Source organism: Equus quagga, chromosome 1 (assembly GCF_021613505.1).
Source record: "Equus quagga isolate Etosha38 chromosome 1, UCLA_HA_Equagga_1.0, whole genome shotgun sequence".
In the NCBI taxonomy this organism is placed as follows: domain Eukaryota; kingdom Metazoa; phylum Chordata; class Mammalia; order Perissodactyla; family Equidae; genus Equus; species Equus quagga.
This window is the reverse complement of record NC_060267.1, coordinates 171,539,682-171,555,994: the sequence shown is the minus strand read 5'-3', so window position 1 is coordinate 171,555,994 and position 16,313 is coordinate 171,539,682. Positions and strand designations below refer to the sequence as shown.

General features: G+C 42.8%; 1 protein-coding gene across 1 annotated transcript in view; it reads left to right on the top strand.

The window, feature by feature from the left end:
* The window catches only part of DZIP1L (DAZ interacting zinc finger protein 1 like), a 104,420-nt gene extending 88,390 nt beyond the window's left edge, over positions 1–16,030 (top strand). The window contains exon 23 of the transcript XR_006889011.1: positions 15,856–16,030. The gene's annotated coding sequence lies outside the window, so the exon portion shown is untranslated. The remainder of the gene's footprint in view (positions 1–15,855) is intronic.
* The last annotated feature ends 283 nt before the right edge of the window (positions 16,031–16,313 follow it).

The following is a 16,313-nucleotide window of genomic DNA, read 5'->3' as shown; positions in this document are numbered from 1 at the left end:
ATGGCCCCAGGAATCTCTTAAACCAGACTTCTACACTTTCTCCTCACAACTCATAAACCACTTTTCACTTACGTCTTCCCATTTTGACCTGACAGAAATGGGTAGGGCAGGTGTCCTGGGCAGAGTTGTCCCAATTTTTGAGAACAGGGAGCCAAGTCCTAGAGACATGCTCTTGGTCCACAGGTGTTGGAACTGGGATGGGAAGCAGCAAGCCATCCTTTTGACCTCCAGCTCGCCCTTTCACTCATGCCACAAGAACCACAGGACCATGTGGCAGAAACAGAAGGTTCCACAAAGGCCAGAGGAGGGACCAGGGCTGGCTGGGCCAAAGACCCTGAGCCGCACTCAGAGACCTAGGATCGTCTCTGGACGCCGACGTTACCATGCTGTGTGCTACCTGTTTTCATCTGTAACACGTGGGAACTAAACCAGAATACTTCACAGCCTTTTGAGATTTCACACACTGTCTTCTACGTTTTGCTGAAAAGTTTTCACTACCGTTGGTCAAAATATCAGGAGTTATATAATTACAAAAAAGAGAGAATCAGCTGGAGATCAGCCCTTGCGTTTTGTCTACACAATTCAATTTCGTTAGAGAATCGATCAATCTGTGGCTTCCCGTGGGTCATGTGGCTGGTCTCTGAATTCAGATACAGTTTAATTGGTCATTCCCCAAATCTGGATTTCAAGGCCCTGAAACACACCCACACACACCCACACCCCAATCTCTACCCTGTACAGGTTCTCCCCAGGAAACAAGCCTGTCCATCTGGACGTTTCAATGTTATCTTGGGCGCACCCTCCCGGCGCTCCCACAGCTTTACTCCCAGCAAACACAGAAAGCAAATATGGAAGGTCTCCCCCCTAGTTTGAATGGAGGCAACACTCCCCTCAGCTGCACACCTTGCTCTAGGTTCTGTGATCTGCGTTTGTAGAGAAGGAAGCATGAACCAGGAAACTCAAAATAAGAGCATAAGCGAGAGTATGTGACTTAAAATGGAATGGTGTTGGTGGCTGTGGCTCCCCTGAACTGAGCTAGAGGACCAACCCTAAAAGGGGAGGAGGGGACAATAGACAAAGTGACTCTGGTCTCTGCTGGTGGACGGGGATTAATCAATTAGATTGGAAAATGTTGGAATAATTCGGGAATGATTCTGCCACTGTTTCTGTGGACAGAGTCCACTTTAATCTTATTTCAAACAAGAGGCAGGCTTTTTATTCATAAAGAGATCTGTCAGACTTTTGTTTCTGGTGTTCATTTTATGACATTTGCTTAACACCCCTCAAACACATTGACAATAATGCCACTGAAATAATAGATTGAAAATGGCAAAATGTAAAAAATAGGTTATTACAAGTTATCTATTCTCACTCCTGGTAGTTTTCCCTCCCACTTCCCTATGCAAATGTTTTTATGCAAAATTGCAAGACAGGGAAAAAAGTTACATAGGTAATAATGCATTAAGCTTTCTTTCCTGTTTGAAATGGTGACAGTGACTTTATTTTTTTGGAAGGAGGAAAAGTTAATTTTAAAGGATAAACTAAAGCTACCTCAACCAAAGTAGAATACTGAATGAGTAGAGAGAAATTGTAAGTCTGCACAATTTTTTTATGTGAAGCAAATATTTACATGTTTTAAAACATCTGGAAGATGATATTTTTTACTTTCTGGTGAGTTTTCTGTGCTCTGAAATGAGTGGGCCACTGCTTTTGCCATCACTGACAGAGTGAATTGGGGTCCAAGAGGAAAATCTGGCTTCCTTGTTCATGGCAATAGGCTTTGTTAAAACGTATTAAATGTATCTCTGAGATAATTCATGGTCTGATTCTGTTTAACAATAATGGGGTTGGTACAACTTTGTTTAATCACCTTTAAAATGGAACAAAGTTTTTTCCTGACTTCTTAGGGGAAAGAATTCCTATATTCAGGTTTAAATGTAGCTCTGGCAGTGTCATTGTGGGTTATAAATTTCCAGGAGCTTATATTATTTTACTGACATTGGAGAAAACGTTTCCTCCAATTTTCCTTTTCTTTCTTTCTTTGGAGGCAGATGAGCCCTGAGCTAACATCTGCTGCCAATCCTCCTCTTTTTGCCGAGGAAGGCTGGTCCTGAACTAACATCCGTGCCCATCTTCCTCTACTTTATATGTGGGATGCCTGCCACAGCATGGCTTGCCAAGCGGTGCCATGTCCACACCTGGGATCTGAACTGGCGAACCCCAGGCCGCTGAAGTGGAACGTGCGAAGTTAACCTCTGTGCCACCGGGCTGGCCCAGTCTCCCACTTTTTCTTTACAGCTTTTTAGGAATGTTAATATAACACCATCTATGGTAATTAGGTAAAAATGGTGGTCAAATAGCATTATAAAATATTATATCCAGGAATTAGGGAGGAGTAAAATTAGTATGCTAGCAAGACAAATGATTGGTACAACTATTATTTTTTTTCTTTTAAAATATCACCACATTGTTTATCCCCAATTTCTGATTCTACTTTTTGGTACTATTAATAGAAAATTTGAAAGTAGAGAAAGTGTTAACAAGTCACTTGTAATTTTAAATCCTACACAAAATATTTGGCATATTTCCTTTTTATCCATTCTCTGTATATATATATATATAGAAATGATTAAGAGATTGTACAATTTGATGTTTTGCTCTTTTCACTTAATTGCATACATGTGCAATGAAAGCTCCTTGTAAACATCTTGCAACATGTTTTATATTAAACATTTAATTCCATATGAGCAAGTTAGTATTTTAACATAAACATACTAGTATTCTAATACGTAGAAATGCTATTATTCACCTAAACAGCATCTATTCTTATACAGTTAGATTGTACCCTTCCTCCAATTTTTTTGGTATGAAAAACGACATTATGAGGAACATTTTTACATATAACTCCCTGCCAGCATTTTGGATTACTTTTTTAGGATAGATTCCTAAGAGTGGAATTAAGATGTCAAAAGGTGTGAAGTTTTAAAAAATCTTCTTTATGTAGAACCAGACTGTTTTCCACGAATTTTGCTCCTGGCAGCAGTATTCTAAAGCTCCTGCCTCACTACACCCTGACCTACGCTGTGAGTTTGGGGACTTGTACGTGATCGCCTGTTTTAATTTGCATGGTTTTGACTACTAATCAGTTTGAAACTTTTTTTTTTAAACAAATATTTATGAAGCATTGGTTTTGTTCTTTTCTTGAGTTTTCAGTTTGTACTTCCTCATTTATTTACTGGAATTTTAGCACTTTTCCTATAAATTTATATGAATTATTTATTTGTTAAAGATCTTAATATATTGCTATGATTACTGAAAAGATCTTTTCCCATTGATTATTTGCTTTTTAATTTTTTTAATGGTTTAGAGAAAATGTGCTCCCCAGTCCGTGGTGCATAATACACGCTTCCCAAATATTTGTTGAATGGTGCAGTCAAATGAGTTTCGTTTCTTTTGTGTTATCCTCCACCATTTCTGTCTTAGGAATTTATTTTCCGTTTAGGAGATAGAAACGATTTTAGGATTATTTTAGAATTTTAGAAGATTTAAAACTATCATGTATTTTTACATTTAATCAGTCTGGAATCTATTTTGGCTTATAGTCAATAATTTCTGCAGCACCAATTGGGTAACCGTCCCCCCACTGCTTGGTGGAACCCCCTCTGTCTACAGCATTAAATTCACAGATGCGTCCTCCTGATTTTAGATTTTGTTCCATTGACCTGTCTGTCCATCTTTGGGCCAAAGCACTCTTTTAATTATTACAGCATTGGAATTTGGTTGAATATCTGGCAGTTAGCCCCCCAATTTTATTTTCTTCTTTAAAAAAACTTTCAAAAGTTAATTTCATCCGCTACTTTTTATAGATAAACACTTTGTGACGTTCCCAGAGGAAAACCCTTACTGGTGTTTTGATTAGAATTCTCGTAATGGAGAAGAAGCGCTTGGGCTCTGGGGCAGTCTGCCTGGGCCTGAATCCTCGCCCTGACACCTAGTACTACACTGACTACTAAGTATGACTGTGTCTTTGGGACATTGTTAACCTCTCCGGGCTTCAGTTTCCTCATCGATGAAAAGGAAATAATAATACTGCTTACCTCACAGGGTTGTTGAGAAAACTAAAGTGTAAATATATAAAATTATGTCACTTAGGTATATTAATATACGGTAATTCCTTAACCCAATGCCTGGCACATAGTAAGATCTCAATAAATTTTGTTATTGTTAATAATAAATTAGTAAATATGTTACTTATTATCATACATCAGTTAGGGACAAATTCACATCTTTATAATGTTCCTATCTAGGAACCTGTAGTATATATTTTCATTTAATTTAGGCTTTTAAATTCTTCTTAGTAAAGCTTCCTTATTAATTTTCATTCTTGCCGAATATTTACAGATATTCTTCCTAAGACACGTTTAACATGTCTCATTGTGCCGCATCCCCTCCCTGGCTCATATCACACACACAGAACCAAGCAATTTTAATTGTCCTAACACGCTACGCTCTCTCATGCCACTGAATCTTCCCAGATGGTGTTTCTCTGTCTGCCTCCTTATCCTCTGGGGTACCTTGTACATGTCGCTGGTAACTCGGCTCACTCATCATTTCCTTTAGGAAGCCTTCCTCTCCTCGTGTCTGCAGCCTGTACGACGCATAGCACTTGCTATACTTTACTGCAGGGATTCTTGATGGGGGCTGATTTTGCCCCCCAGGGGACATAAGGCGATGTCTAGAGGCATTTTCATTTGTTACAACTGGGAGGGGGAGGGTGCCGCTACTCCCATCTAGTGGGTGGAGGCCAGGGATGCTGCTAAAGATCCTGTAATGCACAGGAAAGCAGCCTACGGAAAGAATTATATGGCCCAGACTGTCAATAGTGCTGAGGCTGAGGAACTTTGTATTGCAATGATCTGTTTCCTCAATGTCTCTCTTTCTGGATTTGTGAGCCTTTTGATATCTCTATGTTTCTATGTTTCCCGTATACAGACAGCCTGGAGCACTGTTGAGTAAGTGCTTAACAAATGTGTGTTGAATGAATAAATATTCCTTCTAATGTCACAATTTCTGTGTTATTATTTATTTCCCTATTACTTCCCCGTGTGTGACAGGGCCAAAGGCCTTTGCTTTTCCTTCCTTGTCCTTACCAAGAGGAGACCTTGTTTAAACCTAGTCAGCCTGGGACCAGTTGGCTGCTGGTTATGGGCCATGAAATGATTTGGTCTAGGAGGGTGGCCACCGGTCCTATGCCTGGGGTTTCTCTGGAGGGTTTGCTTGTGCCTGACTTCTTGCCTCTGAGCCTGAGAGTCTGTGTTTGCATTCTCGGGAGTGTGAAGCTTCTCAATGGAAATTTTAAAATTCTGTGCCTTTGTTTCAATGGCAATGGAAAGGAAATTAAAACAAGCATGTTCCAGATCCTCTGGCTGGCCACTCCTGGTTTATGTTTATGTTGGTGTTTTTGATCATGTTTATACCAGGGGACAGCCAAGTGATGTCCTCAACTGGCACACACACAAAGAGCTCACTCTAGCTCAAACAGAACACGGGGAATTTCTCCCCGCCCTGTGGCACTGGCCCTCCGCGCTCAGGCACCTGCGCCCTGGTGCTCCAAACCACAGAAACCCCACCAGGAAGCATGGCACCGTCCTGTCTTTGCACGTAGTTGATTGCAACAATTAGTGGCAGTAAATACACAGCAGAGAACTTTCCCTCCCCAATTCCAGAAATAATTGGGTTGATAGCCTTCGAGCCGCATTTCAGTAGCGCCACAAGGCCACCTTACCTCTTGTGAACAAGAACGGCAAAGAGCTACCAAGGGGCAGCCCCCTCACTACCACAGGAGAGGATCCTGTTAAACTCCCAATGCAAGTGAACACTACCCCCAACACCAAATTAAGTTTTAAATTTGGGTTTATTTGTTTTTTAGTGCTATTTAGATTACATTTGCAAATGTGATGTTTGTATGTATATAAGATGTGTATACATGAGGAATCTAAATCTATTGTTATACTCGTATGTATTAAAGTGACATTAAAATAACTACAATTTAAATCAACATTGAGGGTCTGCAAGAATTCTTTTTCTTTTAAAAGGGATTCCTACAACACTATTTTTGGAAAATACTTCTCTAAACTACCTAGTCACAGGATTTTCATACACACACACACACACACACAGGTTCTAAGAAAAGGCCTAACAGGCAGTTTCCGTCTGGCCTGGTTCTAACTCTGTGAGCTTGGGCAAGTCTCTTTGCTCCTGCGAGTCTCCATCTGTAAGACAAGTATGGAGGGTGTTGGCACCTGTTGTTAGTCCAGGACACTCCCAAGGAGAGGACCGTGTGGGGCTGCGGCACCAGACTTCGGCAAGAGAAGAGGCTAGGAAGGCGCCTCTGCATTGGGGGTAGAAAGCTCCTAGTCAGGAGAGGTGTCTGCTTGTGTCTGAGAGCTTCTGGGCTCCCTGTTAGGGCTGTGGCCTGGGGCTTGGGTGCAGGCAGGACAAAGGCTGAGTTCCTTCAGTCTCCATCTGTATATGACCTTGGGCAAGTTACACAAACTTGGTTTCCTTGTTTCTAAACGTACGATAATCACACCAGGCTCTCAGGGTGGTTTGTAGAGATTACAGACAAGATAGCAAGGCAGCTTACTCAGTGCCAGTGCATGGGTTGCCGCGGTGACCTGCCCTTTGTGAAGCAGTATGAGCCCCTCAGATGTCACTCGGGTACTTGTGTGGTATGAGGTCAGCCCCAGGCTGGTTCTCTCCATCATGGCCTCTAGCTCTGTGTGGACCCACGTCCCTAGTCTCTGGAGAGTTTTGGGCGTTTTGCCTTTGAGGTGAGGGAGAATCCCAGGGCAGGTGGTTAGACTCAGAGCTAAGGCAGGGCCAGCAGGACACATGGACCTGGGAGTGGCTCCCCTTCCCTCCAGTGCCTAGAGGAGGGAGACCCCAACGAATCGACAGCTGGTCACCCACTGATGGGGCTCATGTTCTCCTGTTCATACCCAGGCCCTTCCTCTCTTAGCCTGGCATTCAGTGCTCTCCATAATCATCCCCACATGCACCCTCTTCCCACCCAGTGTCTTTCTTTCACTTTCCCCTGAGTAAGACTCGGGTGGGAGCGCCCTCATGCCTTTGCTCATGCAGATTTTTGTTCTGTGATTCTGCCCCTCCAAATCCTAACCACCTTTCAAGGTTCATTTGTGGTTTCTCCTCCTCGGTAAAGGCTCCCCTGAGCAGTTCCCTCCTCATCTCCTCTCCTGCAGCACTGGTCCTCTCTCCTCCTCACTTGGTACCTTGTCTTATCCAGCTTGGGGTGTGCGTTCACATTTTTGGGGGTGCCAGGCCCACAGAACCCTAAGGTTGTAGCGAGCCCTCCATCAATGTGTGGAAGGTATAAAAGAATGAATCACCATGTGACCGAAGTCTTCACTTGGTGCCTTCTGTGCATGTCTTAAAGTCTTGACCCTACCGTCAAATACCAAGTTCCCGGAAGGGACAGCCCTACTTTCTATTTCTGATCCTCCTTGCAATGCCCGCCTTAGATCAATGCCCCTCTCAAGACTTTGATATGTATCTATGGAAGGAACAAAGAACCAAAAAATGAAAATGACAAGCTTATCCATTGTCTTACTCTGTTACTTGAATGAAGGACAGTTTTAACATTCTCTACTCTTGTGACTTGAATTTTTCTTCAAGTTAAAATGCCCAATCTACTGAGCGAACAAACACACAATCCTTGTGTGAGTAACACGCTGATCTGGGGCAGTGGGCACCACAGCCCACACACCTTTCCCCGTGTGGTAGAGTTCACTTGCCACAAAAGTCCTCTGTGCAGAGAGTGCCCTGATTCTGGTTGCAGGTGACCCATATTTTCTGGAGGTCAGGAGCCTGGAGCCACAGAGAAGGGGCCCATCTGGCACACCCCAGAGAAACATAGCACTCGGTTCTTTTTCTCTGGCCCTTTCCTCTGCCCCATTTCTGTTGCTGCTACGTGCTTAGAATTCCCTGGAAGCTGGGAGAAGACCCAAGGAGGACGGGAGATGGAACTCTGTTCAGGAGATTCATAGTCCCCGATTCAGGGAGGGGGACTCTTGGGGCTAAAGGAAGGAAGTGGCTAAAGTCTGGGTCTCCCAAATCCTATTCCCGTGGGTGATTGAGACTCAATGCCATTGCTCACATAGGAGTTATTTTAAAAATGTGCCCCTTGGGGAAAATTGGGCACCACCCAGTTAGGGGAACAGAGACCTGACAGCTCCAGCGAGCTCCTCTCCCTAAGGCTCCTGCACTCCTGTCCCACCCTGCTGGTGGGGCTGTTGCTCTTCCCTCCCCAGCGGTCCCTCTGTGGTGCCCAGGCAAAGGCTGCGATCCCCCGTCTGCTCCATCTCCCCCGCCAGCCTACCAGGTGCCGGCCCTTACCTGGCAGCCCCAGCAGGGTGAAGTAGCCCCGGCACTCGGTGAAGCCAGAGCTTTCTCGGACACAGGAGCGCCATAACCCTTGGTAGTTGAATACAGCTGTCACAGGGTTGTTGTACAAGTCCTGGGTGCTCCACTGGTCCATACAGGTGGCAGCAATCACGCCTGCAATCCCGATCAGTGAAACCACGAACCCCAAGCCCTGGCAGGCTGTCACGGCCATGGTGGGGTACAGCGTCAAAACAGAGTGCCACACGAAAAGGGGACAGCCCAGTTCTGAGAGTGCTCAGTGTAGCGATGGAGTTTTCTCGAAGACACTGGTGCACACGTCACGAATGGGCCATGTAATGGAGGAGGGGACTCAACAGTGCCACCTGGGCTCGCCCTCCTCCTTTATCTACCTGAGTGAGATAATTTCCACAACATGGTACCAAGAGCCATTTATTTTCCACCATATGTACACTCTACTCACTGTTTATCTTGTGAGGGAGTTTCTTTCCTGATTACCAGGTTCCCCTCTGTGGAGGGTAAAGCAAGAGCAGAGGGCGCTGCCTGCAGCCCTGTAGGTGGTCGGGCAGGGCTTCCAGAGGCCAAGCCATAAGAGACTTGGAGATGAAAGGGCTTCATCCATGTGGTCTTCCCAAGGTACTGGCTGCTGCTCCACTTAAAACCCTTAGGTGAGGCTGGTTATAAGGCAGGATGAAATACAGTCTATTCTCATTAATCACAGTAGTTATGTTCTATAGAGTCACCAGGAACCCAGAATTAGCAAATACTAAATCACTGCCCCCAGGGGAAATATGGGCTTAGGTCCCTGCGAGCCTCCCGTGGTCACGTTTTCATCAACCAATCAATATATAACCTTGTTTTATGTGTGTTTCTGTTTGAAGACATCTTATTTAATCTGTATTGTTGATTCATTAGCGTTGAACTCACAGCCAACAACACCATAACTCAGGCCTGAACAAAGCTTATCTAGCACATCCCTTCTCCATAAGGCACGGTACAGCCTTCTCGCCTTTAGGAACACTAGACTGCACTTTAGTGCTATGCTTGGGGCAATTTTAAATAGAGAATCACCAGCAAAAAGCACAAAAATATGAAAAACATGGCATTAAATACGCTACAAGAAGGACCCTTGTTTATAGTATGGAGCTGAAACGAGGAGTCTGAGCACGGCCTTGTTCCACTGCCGCTGGGAACGTGCACCTCCCTTGACTTAAATTTTTTGCCCTCTGCACATGCACAAGTCCAGTAATGACAGGGGAAATATCTGGAGTATTGATTTTTGGATTAAAATAAATTTTAGCGAGAATTCACAAACATGGAATCTTCAAATAATCTGATGGAACTGAGTGGTGGATGTGGTCAAGCAGTTCGCAGCATCTGTGGCCTTGACTCTGCCTCCAGCAGAGAGACCAGGGAGGAGGGAAGACAGCAGAGGTAGGCAGCAGGAAGGCCTTTGGGTTCTGGAGCCAGACAGCCTGGCTTCAACCCTCACTCCCCTGTTGACGAGCCACGTGAGACCACAGCTAAATCACTTATCTCATTGTCTTCTTCTGTAAAATGAGATAATGATAGTGTTTATCTCCCTGCATTGTTTTGCAGACTAAATATGATAATGCATATGAAATGCTAAGCATTGCCTGTGGAGCACTGTACTCAGAAAATAATAGCAAATATTACTAGGGGAGACTGTTAGTAATATAATTAGAAGCTTTAACAATGGACTTAACCACTCTCACAGTGTGTTTCTTCACATTGATCAGAAACGAAAGCCTGGCCTTCTCACACAAAGTGTCTCTAGTTACAGAAAGGCTTTTTAATCTTTTTGGTCCAAATATCATTGCTATCTGCTTTGAACCTGGATTCAAGCCTCAATTCTTTTTACCAACTCACAGAACTATATTTTACGTCATTGGCTAACACCTCTGTGCCTCGCTTTCTCCATTTTTAAAGTAAAGGAGTTGGAATATCTCAGAAATTTCATAATTTTCAAAAAGAGAAACATTTTCTTTGTGATATTGCCAGGAAGACTAATATGTTATGTATGTAAAAAATGTGTGTGTGTGAGTGCACACGCGCATGCATGTGTGTACTTGTGTGGCAGTGTGAGGAGAGGAGAAGGGGGTGCTACTCTGGTTTATAGGACGGAGGGAACAGTCTGCTCACTTTGCTCTTGCTCTTTGAAGCTGGGTCATTTATTAGACTCCCACGGGCCTCCAGGGAACATAATTTGAAAACCACTGGACAGTACTCATTCAATAAGACAATTAGTACAGAGAAGGGATGGGCTAGAAAATTCAACTCGTTGGCACAGGGAGAAAGTTTGTTAGGCTTAGTCTGATTTGACCCCTGTGTGGAAAAACAGAAAAAATCTAAGAATATATGACCATGAGCCTCTGCTTCATATGTGACTGGGGTTTAAATTTACACACCCCACATGGTGGTCCTGGGATGCCCACACTAAGAAAACAGCAGTAAAAGGTGATTCCAGACTGATAACATCTGGAAGGACTTGTAGAGGCAACTGCAGACCCCTCAATGCAGGTTGAATGGGATTTCTACATTTAAAGCCCTGTCCAACTTGAGCTCAAAACTCAAAATTCAAAATCTATTATAAGCAGTGGTACACATACTAGTAAACCTAGCCTCAAAAGAAGAAAACTTGCTGGGGACTGGCCTGGTGGTGTAGTGGTTAAGTTCACATACTCCGCTTTGGCAGCCTGGGGTTCGGATCCTGGGTGCTCGTCAAGCCATGCTGTGGTGGTGACCCACATAAAATATAGAGGAAGATTGACACAGGTGTTAGCTCAGTGACAATCTTCCTCAAGCAAAAAGAGGAAGATTGGCAGTAGATGTTAGCTTAGGGCTGATCTTCTTCACAAAAAGAAAAGAAAAAAACTTGCTGACTTAGTAGCATTTGCTGATTTCCATGACATAAATACACTCACCATAACTGACTTCATGCTTCCAATGTGAGATCATTGAATGCACAGTTGGGAAGCTGATTCCAGCACAGCACTTAATTGTGAATAAGGTCACAAGACTTAACAGTTACAATGGTCCCCCAAGACAATCAGATAATATTGACTAAAGACATAAAAGAAGGAACTAAAATCATAAGTAAATATAAGTCACCATGAAAAAATCTGGGAAGATTTGACAACCCCTACCACTAGAATTTCTAGAAATTAGATATATAGTCAATGAAACAAGAAACTCAGCGGACAGTGTAGTAGGCACGATTTTGGCTCCTATGATCTCTGCCTCCATAGTTCTATTGTGTCACATGGCAAAAGGAATTTTACACATGTAATTAAAGTTGCTAATCAGCTAACTTTAAAATAGAGAGATGATCCTAGATTATCCAGGGAGGCCACTGTAATCTTATGAACCCTAAGAAACAGAAGAGGAAGGCAGAGCAGGGAGTGAGAGAAATACAGCAGAAAGCTGAGCCCGGCGTTAGAAGAATGAGAAGGATTTGATGCACCATTGTTGACTTGAAGATGAAGGGAGTCACAAGTCAAGGAAACAGCGATCTCAGTTCTACAACTGCAAAGAACTGAATTCTTCCAGCCAACAGTGATCTTGGAAGAGGACCTCAAGCCCTGTAGGAGAACCACAGCCATGGCCGATGCCTTTGTTTAAGCCTGGTGAGCCCTAAGCAGAGTATCTAACCACATCATGGCAGACATCTGACCCACAGAAACTGTGAGATAATAAATGGGTGTTGTTTGAAGCTGCTAAGTTTCTGAGAATTTGTTAGGGCAGCATTAGAAAACTAACAACAGGTAATTAGCAGGTTAAACACAGCTGAAGTTAGCATTCATAAATTAAAAGATAGAACTGAGAAAATTATGCAAAATGTAGACAGAAGTAAAGAGATGGAAAACATGAAACAGCAGTTTAAGGCATGGAGGATAGAAGGAGAAGTTCGAATGTACATATAATAGGAGTGCTGGAAGAGGAAAACAGGGAGAATGAGAGAAAGACAGTATTTGATAAGTTAATGGCTAAGAATTTTCTAAAACTCATGAAAAATATTAATCCCATATTAAGGATGTAATTAAAAGCTTTAAGATGTACCATAGTTTCAGGAAAGGTAAATTAAAACAAATCAATGTCTGAATGTATCATAGTATTGCAAAACACCAAAGATAAAGAGAAAAATCTTTTAAAAACCTGAAAGAAAGGAATTATAGCCATTATATCAATTGCAACAATAGAAACCAGAAGATGACAGAATTATATCTTTGAAAATTGAGAATAAAAATAACTATCACCTTCAAGATAATGAGAAGACAAGCCACAGATGGAGAGAAAATATTTGCAAAAAAATATTTGGATAATGGACTAATCCAAAATACACAAAGAACTCTTAATATTCAACAATAGGAAAATGAATAACCTGATTAAAAATGGGCAAAGAAAATATACAGATGATAAATAAGCATCAGAAAAGATGCTCAACATCATATGTCACCGGAGAGCTACAAATTTAAACAGCAATGAGATACTACAATGAGATACTACATTGTACCTCAGTACCTAATACATATGTATTAGAGTGGCTAACATCCAAAAAATTGACACCAAATTCCAAAAGATGTAGAACCACTGAAACTCTCATTTATTGCTGGTGGGAATTCAAAGTGGTAGAGCCATTTTGGAAGACAGTTTGGCAGTTTCTTATAAAACTAAACATATTCTTACCATATATGATCCAGCAAATCACACTCCTTGGTATTTACCCAAATGAATTGAAAATTTATATCCACACAAAAGCCTGCACACAGATGTTTATGAGATCTTTATTCATAATTTCCAAAACTTAAAGTAAACAGGTTGTCCTTTAGTAGGTGAATGGATAAATTGTGGCACATCCAGACAATGGAATATTATCCAGTGCTAAAAAGAAATGAGCTATCAAGCCATGAAAATACATGGGGGAACCTTACATGCATATTCTAAGCGAAAGAAGCCAATCTGAGAAGGCTACATACTACATGATTCCAAATATATGACATTCTGGAAAAGGTAAAACTATGGAGACAATAAAACAAATCAGTGGTTGCCAAGGGCTTGGGGCTCTGGAGGGATGAATAGGAGGGGCACAGAAGATTTTAGGGCAATGAAGCTAATCTGTGTGATGCTATAATAGGTGGATATCTGTCACTATACATTTATCAAAACCCGTAGAATGTACAACACTAAGAGCGTATCCTTTTGTAAACTATGGACTTTGGGTGCTAAGGATGGGTCAGTGTGGGTTCATTGATTGTAACTCATGCACCATTCTGGTGCTGGATGTTGATAGTGGGGGAGGCTGTGTATGTTTGTGGGCAGAGGGTGTATGGGAACTCTGTACTTTCCATTAATTATTGCTGTGAACTGAAAACTGCGCTAAAAAATAAGTTGTACTTTTTACAAAACGGCTGCTTCATATTTGGTTTGGTACCTGAGTGGAGAGAGAAGAACAGCTCTGGAAGGGCAGAGCAGAGAACAAGTGGGGGCAGGGAGTTGGAATCAGAGGTGGCCATGAAAACGTAGAATTCTTTGGAACGCTGAGAAGTCTTGGAGTGGACAGTAGACTTTCCCAGGGCGTGGAATGAGGGCTCAGCACACGCTCATTAGATCTTCAGGGATGGGGGAGCCCCTGGGGGAAATCTCAGTTACACGGCAAGCAGGAAGAACAGGCGTCCTGTGTTGGTGATGTGCTCAGCCACAGGCAGGACTGAAGTCAGAATACGCTTTCAAACTCCCAGGGACGGGGCAACTGTGAGGCCTGAATTGGGAAGAGAGAATTCTGACTCAAAAGGCCCTCCAGTGACTGCGAGGCTGGCTCCTTGCAGCTCTGCGCCTCTGGCTGCCAGATGTACGCCTTAGCTCTGTGGCCAAGAGGACATTCCTTCCATCTGACCTTTTCTCTGGATGGTCAATGGTCAAGAACCCTTTGGAAAATTGTAGGAATTTTTTTTATGACCAAATCTGGGAATCAGGGGTAGAGCGGTCTCAGTATGTATAACACGTGAAGAAGTTCATGTCCTAACTCTAACTTTTTTACTGATACAATTTCATCGAAACTGGGCCTCTGTTTCCCAGAGAAATAAGGAATATTTCCTATCCATAGTTTAGGAACATTTTGGAAAATAACAATCTGAACACCACCATGTCCAGAGGTCTTCAGCACTGAGTGTGGGCTCTGAAAAAAACAGATTCAAATTTCCTGAAGTGAGAGAGCCCATCTACTCTTTCCGGAAGAAATGTCCACCCCAGACTCTGTAGGAGAAACTCAGTGTGTTCTCGTCATGATCTCATGCTGCTGAGTGAGACAGTAATCAGAAAAATGACCATTGAACCCCGAGTTTCAGCCTAATGTGGGTGTTCCAAGGATACAATTCAGTCACGTAGTGACTCATTTCCATTCAGTTTGGCTTGTGGGAGTAGCAAGATAATACTCCCTTGATTGTGGACTGGGGTTATGAATGGCTCAAGTACCCCACCCCATGTGAGTATCAGGATTCACTTCTGAGGCTGGTAGGCGTGGCTAACCAAAATACCGCCCAGTGTTCACTGACTTTCTAGACCTGGCTATGTTTTTGAGTCCCAGTTTCAGTGACTAATAGCATATGGATTTTTAATAAGAAACACCCCTAGCATATTTGGCAAAGAATTTAAGCATTATGCATCCTCTCAGGCTAAATAAGAATTAGATCCTTATTTGTTTGCCAGGCAAGGTTTCAGTGGGGAAAACCTTGCTCCCTTCGGTGACGAAGCAAAATACAGCAGGAATATGGACACTATCCACGATGTCCACATTTGTCCTGTTGCCAGCATATGTCATTATCAAAGTGTACCCTGAAATAAAAGAAGTCCTTTTAGGGCAAAAGTTCTAAGACAGAACCAGCCCTTGGCATGGTTCACAGATGATCCCCTGCCCTCATCTGACTATCTTCCTCATTGCTGCTCAGTGCCCCAGGCTCCTCACTCTCCCCCATACTCTAAAATCTGATCTTAGGAAAGAGATGTGTTAAGGTGTGATGATTGAATGGCAAAGCTTAGTTTGTAATCTCTTCTGGACTATTTGCATTTTACCCCATGAATCAACTTCTCCTCTCTTCACCTTAAAAACAAATCAAACAAAACGTTTTCTGTTTGCTAATGGTTTGGTGATTCCCCAGACTTTTGGATTGTATGAATTAGTAAATTTTCAAGTAAAAAATTCCAGGACCCTGAAAGGACTGTCAAATTTTGACTTTGCTCAGTAAGGATAATAACTAATTATTATAATCATCATCATTTATAAGAGAAAAAATATTTTAATATGAAAAAGATAGAAACCACAATCTCAGAATAAAGGACTGTCATGAACAGCCAGGACATACATATTTGTATTTACTTTCCATGTTGTCTTCACTTATTTTCCTCATTTCTTTGCAGATGGGAAAACCATCATCATGGACCATCATGGTCCATGGAGCAGCTTTGGTGCAGAAGCCTGGAGTTGGAGGACTGGGAGCTGTCTGATAGCCAGTGAGATGCTCGCTGCTAAGATTTGTTGAGAGAAAGGAATGCAGGAGATAAGGGCCAGAACCATGTCTCCTGAGCTGAAGGTGAGGGTGGGAGTTTTGGTGATCCTGAGGAGAAGTGCTGACTTTGAAAGGAGCTGGAGATGGACCTTTGTCCTATCTTTATAGGAGATCTTGAGGACTCAGGATGATCTGGTTGAGGGGGCAGGGACTAAGGTGGGTGCAAGTGGAAGTGTGTCTGGTGAAAAATAGTTCACATCAGGCACAGAAGAGAAGAGAAACAATGAAAAGTCCCTAAGGACAGTGACTGTCACTTAATATGTTCTGTGGACAGGGACTAAGGAACATGATTGATTGAGTGATTGATTT